Below are 6,589 nucleotides of genomic sequence, written 5' to 3' on the forward strand. Positions count from 1 at the left end.
AGCTTTAACACAGGCTTCCTGGGGCCTGGACCAAGGCTTTTCACTTCCCAGCGGGCCTCTGTCTGGAGAGATGACCTCTTGCTCCTCCTTCCTTCACCATCAATGTCCAGCTGTCACTCGCTCCTCCTACCCACAGCTTCGTGACCAGCACACAGCCCTGCCCAGGGCACAGGGCTCCTGGGCCCTTTCACCTGCTGACCCATGGCCTGGACTGTCCACTTGAAAGGGGTGAGAGGATTCCAGGAGCTCTGGCGTGGACGCTGACCATGAAGAAGAGGAGGCAAGGGTACTCCGGAAGGGGATCCCCTCTCTCCTACCCCAACCAGGGCCACCATTCAGGGACTGCAGGGCCAACTGGGTGAGCAGCAGGGGACTGGTTGTGGTGAGAGCTGGCTCCGAGAGGAGGCCAGGGCTTTAGTCGGCCCCCCACCCGCTAGCTGTGCAACCTTGGTCCAATTCCTGTGCCTGAACTTCCCTTTTCTAAATAGAGGGGTTTGGATAAGGTCAATGGTTTTCAAAAGTTTATTTAGCAGTAGCATCCTTTTTTTTTTTTTTAAACCCAAATAAGATATGAAGTAGAAGCTCCAAATATGAAACAAGTTAAGATAGTGTCGCCGGGCGGGAGAGGGGGTCGGGGACTTGCCCCAACTCCACTGCTCCCCCGACCAAGAAAGCCCTCGGCCACCAAGTGGCATCGGAGGGTCTGGAAGAACCCAGTTTGAAAAAGCATGGGACCAACTGCCAATACTGTACTCTGATCACAAAAGAGGAGCCAAGAATCCCCTCACAGTCCCCCCCCCCCACCACCACCAAGGAACTTCCGTGTGACCCCCACAGTGATGCTAAGAATGAGAAATCAGCTTTTCTCTTTCTCCCCAGGGGGAAGGAAAGGAGATGGGCCCGGAGACAGGGAGAGGGTTAGACTGCATTCCTGGCAATGGTGAGGGACACGGGGAAGGAGGTGGCAGAGGAATCTCCTCCCCTTTAACCAAGATGAACTTTTTCCTTCTAGTCAAGGCCAAGGGCAGCTCCCGAGACAGGGAGGTGGCTCTGCCTCCTGGGACTTCCTCTGACTTTGTGGTTTGGGAGGATCTAGGGGCTGCGTGGGCATTTTGCTCTTCCCCTAATAGCCATGTGGTGCGGAGAATGCTCGGAAATTATACCATCTGTTAATTACCCTTTGAGTCGGGCTTGGGTAATGAGACTCTCCTTTCTGCTGAAGGCTCAGGCCGACACATGGAGAAACTGCAGCTATCGTTGATCTCTCTCCTTTTGTACTAAAACGAGCTCCTGGGTGCGAGGGAGCAGCGGCCTCGGCTCTGATCACGGAACATTGTTCTGGGGCCCAGCACCCAGGCCGGGGGTGCCTGGGAAGGCGCGGGGCAGGAGGGGCCCCTCCAGGTGAGTGGCCTTCCCGCCTGAGGGCAGACAGGTTGAGGGATGCAAGGAACCCCTCCCGTCATCGCCAAGCACGCTTGGCAAACAGTCCTTAATCCGCTCCCACCCTGTCCCCAGGGCCACAGGACAGAGCCGCCTCCTCAGCCCACTCTCACCTGCTCAGCTGTTTCCACTTCTCAGAAGCAGGAAGGAAACTTCCAAGTTTTCTTTCTATGCTTCGCAGTCTCAAACTAGGGCTTGCCCTCATGGTGTCCTCCTTGACCCCTATGGGAAGGGCTGCCTACTTCATGGAACTTTCAGCTATAAGGACCTTTTATTTTATATATATATATATATATATATATATATATATATATATATATATATATATATATCAGAGAGGAAGGGAGAGGGAGAGGAAACATCAGTGATGAGAGAGAATCATTGATCGGCTGCCTCCTGAACGCCTCCCACTGGGGATCGAGCCCACAACCCAGGTATGTGCCCTGATCTGGAATCAAACTGAACTGTGACCTCCTGGTTCATAGGTCATGGCTCAACCACTGAACCACATGGTCGGGTGCTAGCTGCTACTTTTTTTTTTTTTTTAGCTGCTACTTTTAAACCAAAAGTTTACTCATTACATTTGGTCATTATTTTCCTCCCTCCCCCATATTGGCTGTTTGAAGAGTCCAGGCCAGTTTTCTTTGTCGAATGTGCCACAGTCTGGATTTATCTGATTAAAGAACCCCTCCTGGTGTCCCTCAGAGAGGAATGCTATAGAGGCGGAATCCAAGCAGGTTGCTCCCGTCCTGAAAACCTTGCGCGGGGCCTTTCTCTTGTGCCTTGAATAAAAGCCAGCTTCCTCATGTTGGTCCCAAAGCCCGGTCTGGAGGGGCCCAGCCTCTTCTGACTCCTCCCCCTCCCTTCACTCTGATCTGGGCATCCTGGCTTCCTTCCAGCTGTTGAATTTGGCAGTCTTCGAGGTTCCCTTCTTCATGGCAGGTACAGCAATTTGTAGTTACGTAAAGTATTTATTTGTTCATTCACTTGGATAACATCTGCTTTACCCAACAGCAAGCAGAAAGGTCCAGGAGCAGGGACAGCGCTTGCACCTTGAAATCCTAGCACCTGGCACGGTACCTGACCCATAACAGACACTCAGTAAATGTCAGTCAGATGGATGCGTGGATAAATGGGTGGATCGCACAGAGGAGGGATCCGCTGTCCCTTCATTCCTGGAGCCACCATCTAGGCAGGTGGGTGGGTCTCTAGGCTCCTCTGTGGACAGTCCTGCAGTCATTTACTTTAACCGCAGAACTTCACTCCCAACGCAGCTGCAGCCACGAGTCCTAGGCCTGATGTCCCAGCCAAGTTACATAGACTTTCTCTGAGGCTCATTAAAAGACGGCGCTGGATGCCTTCACCCCGTGATAGTTTCAACCCACAATGCCAGTCTTGTTTGCTGGGGGTGGCTCAACAGGCCAGCATTCCATACAGATGTACCATTTGCCTAAGATTTTGCTGAGATCATTTTTGGCTCCTAAGCACAGAAGGGAAGAGATGGAGCCTGGGGCTGAGCCGTGAGCAGCGAATCCCAAAGCAACACCTTCAATAACTTGGTTGTTCCGTTTATCAGAGCCGCCAAGGGCAGAGCCCTAGCCATGCTCTGGGCACCAGGTGAGGTGTGAGAGGGACGCACATGAACAAGACTCCAGCTCTGGCCTCAAGGACAGAGACAAATGCGCTGGTAGAGTTGTATTCATTAAAAATATTTCGGGGGTGGGGGGTGGGAGGGGTGAGGGAAGGCTTTGGAAAGGAGGCGGCCTTTGAAGCCCCCTGAAGGGAAAGGAGGAATTCCACCGACAGGCAGCAGGAATGGCATCCAGGCAGAGGGAACAGCATGAACAAATATGGAGGGTTGCCATGCCGGTCAGTGCTGGGGAGGTGAGTAGTCTGGTGGGTTATAGCTCAGAGCTGGCGGGGCGGGGGTGGGGGGGGTGGGGGGGTGGCGGGGGTGCGGGGGAGGGACGGACAAGCAGAGCAGAAGGGCCCATTCATCTGAACTGTGGCCACAGTTGGGTGGGTCTGGACTGTGACTGAGAAGTCTGGGTTGTCCTGCTTTTATATATATATATATATATATATATATATATATATATATATATATACACACACACACACACATACACACACACACACACACATACACACACACACACACACACACACACACACACACACACACCTGGACTCTAGTATGCATATAAGATCGTTGGTTAATCTCTTCCCACCCTCCCCTCTGAAATTCATCAGTCTGTTCCATGTTTCCATGCCTGTGCGTTGAGGGTCTGCTCCCTGGTGGTCAATGCACATCATAGCTACCGGTCAAAGGGTCGAACAGTCAAACGGTTGGATGGTTGCTTAGGCTTTTATATGTATAGCTCTATCTATCTATCTATCTATCTATCTATCTATCTATCTATCATCTATTGATTTCAGAGAAGAAGGGAGGAGAGAGAGATAGAAACATCAATGATGAGAGAGAACCATTGATTGGCTGCCTTCAGCATGCCCCACATTGGGGATTGAGCCCACAACCCAGGCATGTGCCTTGACTGGGAATTGAACTGTGACCTCCTGGTCATAGGTTGAGGCTCAACCACTAAGCTATGCCAACCGGGGAGAATCTGGTTTTTATTTGATAAGTTGAGGGAGCCGTTGGAAGCGCTTTGGCAGGGGAGGCATGGTCAAGGCTGTGGCATCCACAGACTACTTGGCACAGAGAGCAGCCCCACGGGAGGGCCTGGGGTCTGGCAGCCAGCAGGAGATGGCTGCAGCAGCCCAGGACGGGGAACAGGCTGCTTGCTGAAGGGGCAGATCTGAGTGAGGTAGGGACTCAGTGGGACTGTGTGAGGCTGGCCGAGGGGGGATGAGGAGGGGTGGCCCAGGGTGACTCCTGGGAGCTTGTTTTAGGTGCCTGAATACCCAGGAGAGAGTGGGCCAGATAAGAAGTTAGACTAGGACTTTTGGGTTTGCGATTCTGGTGGTGGAAAGGCTCCATGTGTATGCTGGGAGGTGGGGGGCTGGAGCCAGGGGTGCATGATCTCCTGGGAGCTCCTGGATTTTGGATCAGAGATAGAGAGCATGCAGAGAAAGAGCAGGGGGAGGCCAGCACCCCCCCCCACACGCCCCCCCCCCCCCCAGCCTAGAAACTGGCACTTAGGGGTGGGCACTAACTCCTTATCCTGCCCACTTCTCTAGCCTCCACTCCGCCCCGCCCCCTGTCTGCACACCAGTACTCAGGCCTTCCTCCTGCTCCCTCATGCTGTTCCCTGTCTGGAACATTCCACCCTCCCTCTGAGAGGGTGGAGCCCAGAATGTCCAGGAGGTAGCTGGGCCTGAGGTGCCCACTGTTTACCTAGGAGGGCATGGAGCCAGCTGGGCTCAGAATGGCAGGCAGGGCCAGGCCAGGGCGGAGGGACAGGGACGGCTGCCTTAAGGTGGGAACTGTGGGCAGGTGGGTGTGCTGCGGGCATGGGTGGGGAGGGACTGATGGGAGAGCTAGCTGAGGATCCAGGGCTCAGGGGCTCTGAGGGAGGGCGGTGAAATCCAGGGCACCAGTGGCCCAGGGCTGGCTTGGGAGAAAGAGTAGAAAAAATTTTTTTTCTCTTTCTCAGAGAAGATGGAAGGAGGAAAGGATTGAACGCTATTCTAAGTGGGTGCTAAATTCGTTCCTTTCTTCAGGGTTTCAACCAGTCGCCCTGGGGCTGAGACCATCCTATCAGCAATGCACAGCCCAGGAAAACCATTTTCCAGACCGTTTCTGCCGGCAGGTTTACTGGGGAGGGAAGCCCCGGGCCTACAGGGGGACCCGGACTGCTCTCCAAAATGCAGGGCTTGTCAGCCAACCAATCAGAGCCGCGGAAGAGGAACTTCCCTTCTAGAAAAGGGGGCTTTCTCAGAATCAGAGGTCGCGGGGACCCCCTACCTCCGTGCGGCAGGGCAGGTCCGGGACCTAGAGGAGAACTGGCAGGGCTGCTGGGTCGCCTTCCTGCAGGTAGAAGGGAGTTCTGCCCGGGTTTCTGCAACAAGAACCTGCCTGCAGCACCCCCGCCCCATGGGGGGGGGGCTCTTAAAAGGGCAACGCCAGAGGCAGCGGTGTCAGCCCCATCAAGCCTCCCCCATTGGAGAGGCAGGGCTGTGCCCCTCCTTTTGTGTGTATCTGGGAGGAGCTTTGGGGGAACCCCACGCTGGGAGGTGAGGGGGGTGGAGCGGCCCCTCTCCTGGCACAGGCTCTGACATGCAGCGCATTTCTCTGGGCCCATCCCAGCTCAACCTGTCAGGCTCTTCCCGGGAGCCCGGGAGCCAGGCCAGGGCCAGGGAGGTTTGGGGGTGGGAGGAGAGCAGGCTGTCTGGGGACCTGGGTAAAGGCGAGAAGACCTTCAGGGAAGGAAGGGCAGGACAGGTCCCGGGCGAGCTCCCAGGAGAGACTTCACCACTGGGGTGTGGGCTCCGGGCGGCCAAGGGACCCTCCCCGCAGGGCAGGCCGAGTGCAGGCCGGCTCCTTGCTCTCACGTTGGAGCCCCGCAGTTGCTGCTTCAGCATCTCTTTCTGGAAGTCTGGCTCCTGGTTGTCTCTACGGCTTGGTAGAGAGGCCCGGGGTCTCCTCTCCTGCCCGAAGCACCCAGGACGGCATCTTGGGCCCTGAATTCCTGGGTGTGGGAACCAAGGGTTGGTGAGGGACCCAGGGCGGTGACTCACCACTCAGCCCGTGGGGGTTGTTTGCTCACTTAGGTAACTCGGCCAGCCGAGGCTGGAGATGGGGCAGGTCAAGGTGCCAGGGATGAGGGCATCAGCCGTGGGTTGCGGAGGCAACAACTGCCAGGGCGGAGCCCAGGTTAGCTGGGCTCGGTCCCAAGTGCTCGGCTGCCTGGCCTGGAAGCCGTTCCTAAACACAAACACGCTGGCATCAGCTGGGCCGGCTACAGGGAGGGAAGGAGTGGGGTTTTCAGCTCACCCTGGAGGCAGGCAGGCCACACCTTCCCAACGATGGTGAGTTCTTTGAGAGCCAGGGCTGTGTCCCCTTCCTTCTGTGACTCCTGCTCTAATGGTGCTGGCACAGGGTCAGCGCTCGGTAAAGGAGTGTGTGTGTGTGTGTGTCCATGTGCGCACCAGCCTGTGTTCTTGTGACCTGCAGGGAGGGACCTCA

The sequence above is a fragment of the Myotis myotis genome, unplaced genomic scaffold, assembly GCF_014108235.1.
Source record: "Myotis myotis isolate mMyoMyo1 unplaced genomic scaffold, mMyoMyo1.p scaffold_m19_p_18, whole genome shotgun sequence".
Classification (NCBI taxonomy): Eukaryota; Metazoa; Chordata; class Mammalia; order Chiroptera; family Vespertilionidae; genus Myotis; species Myotis myotis.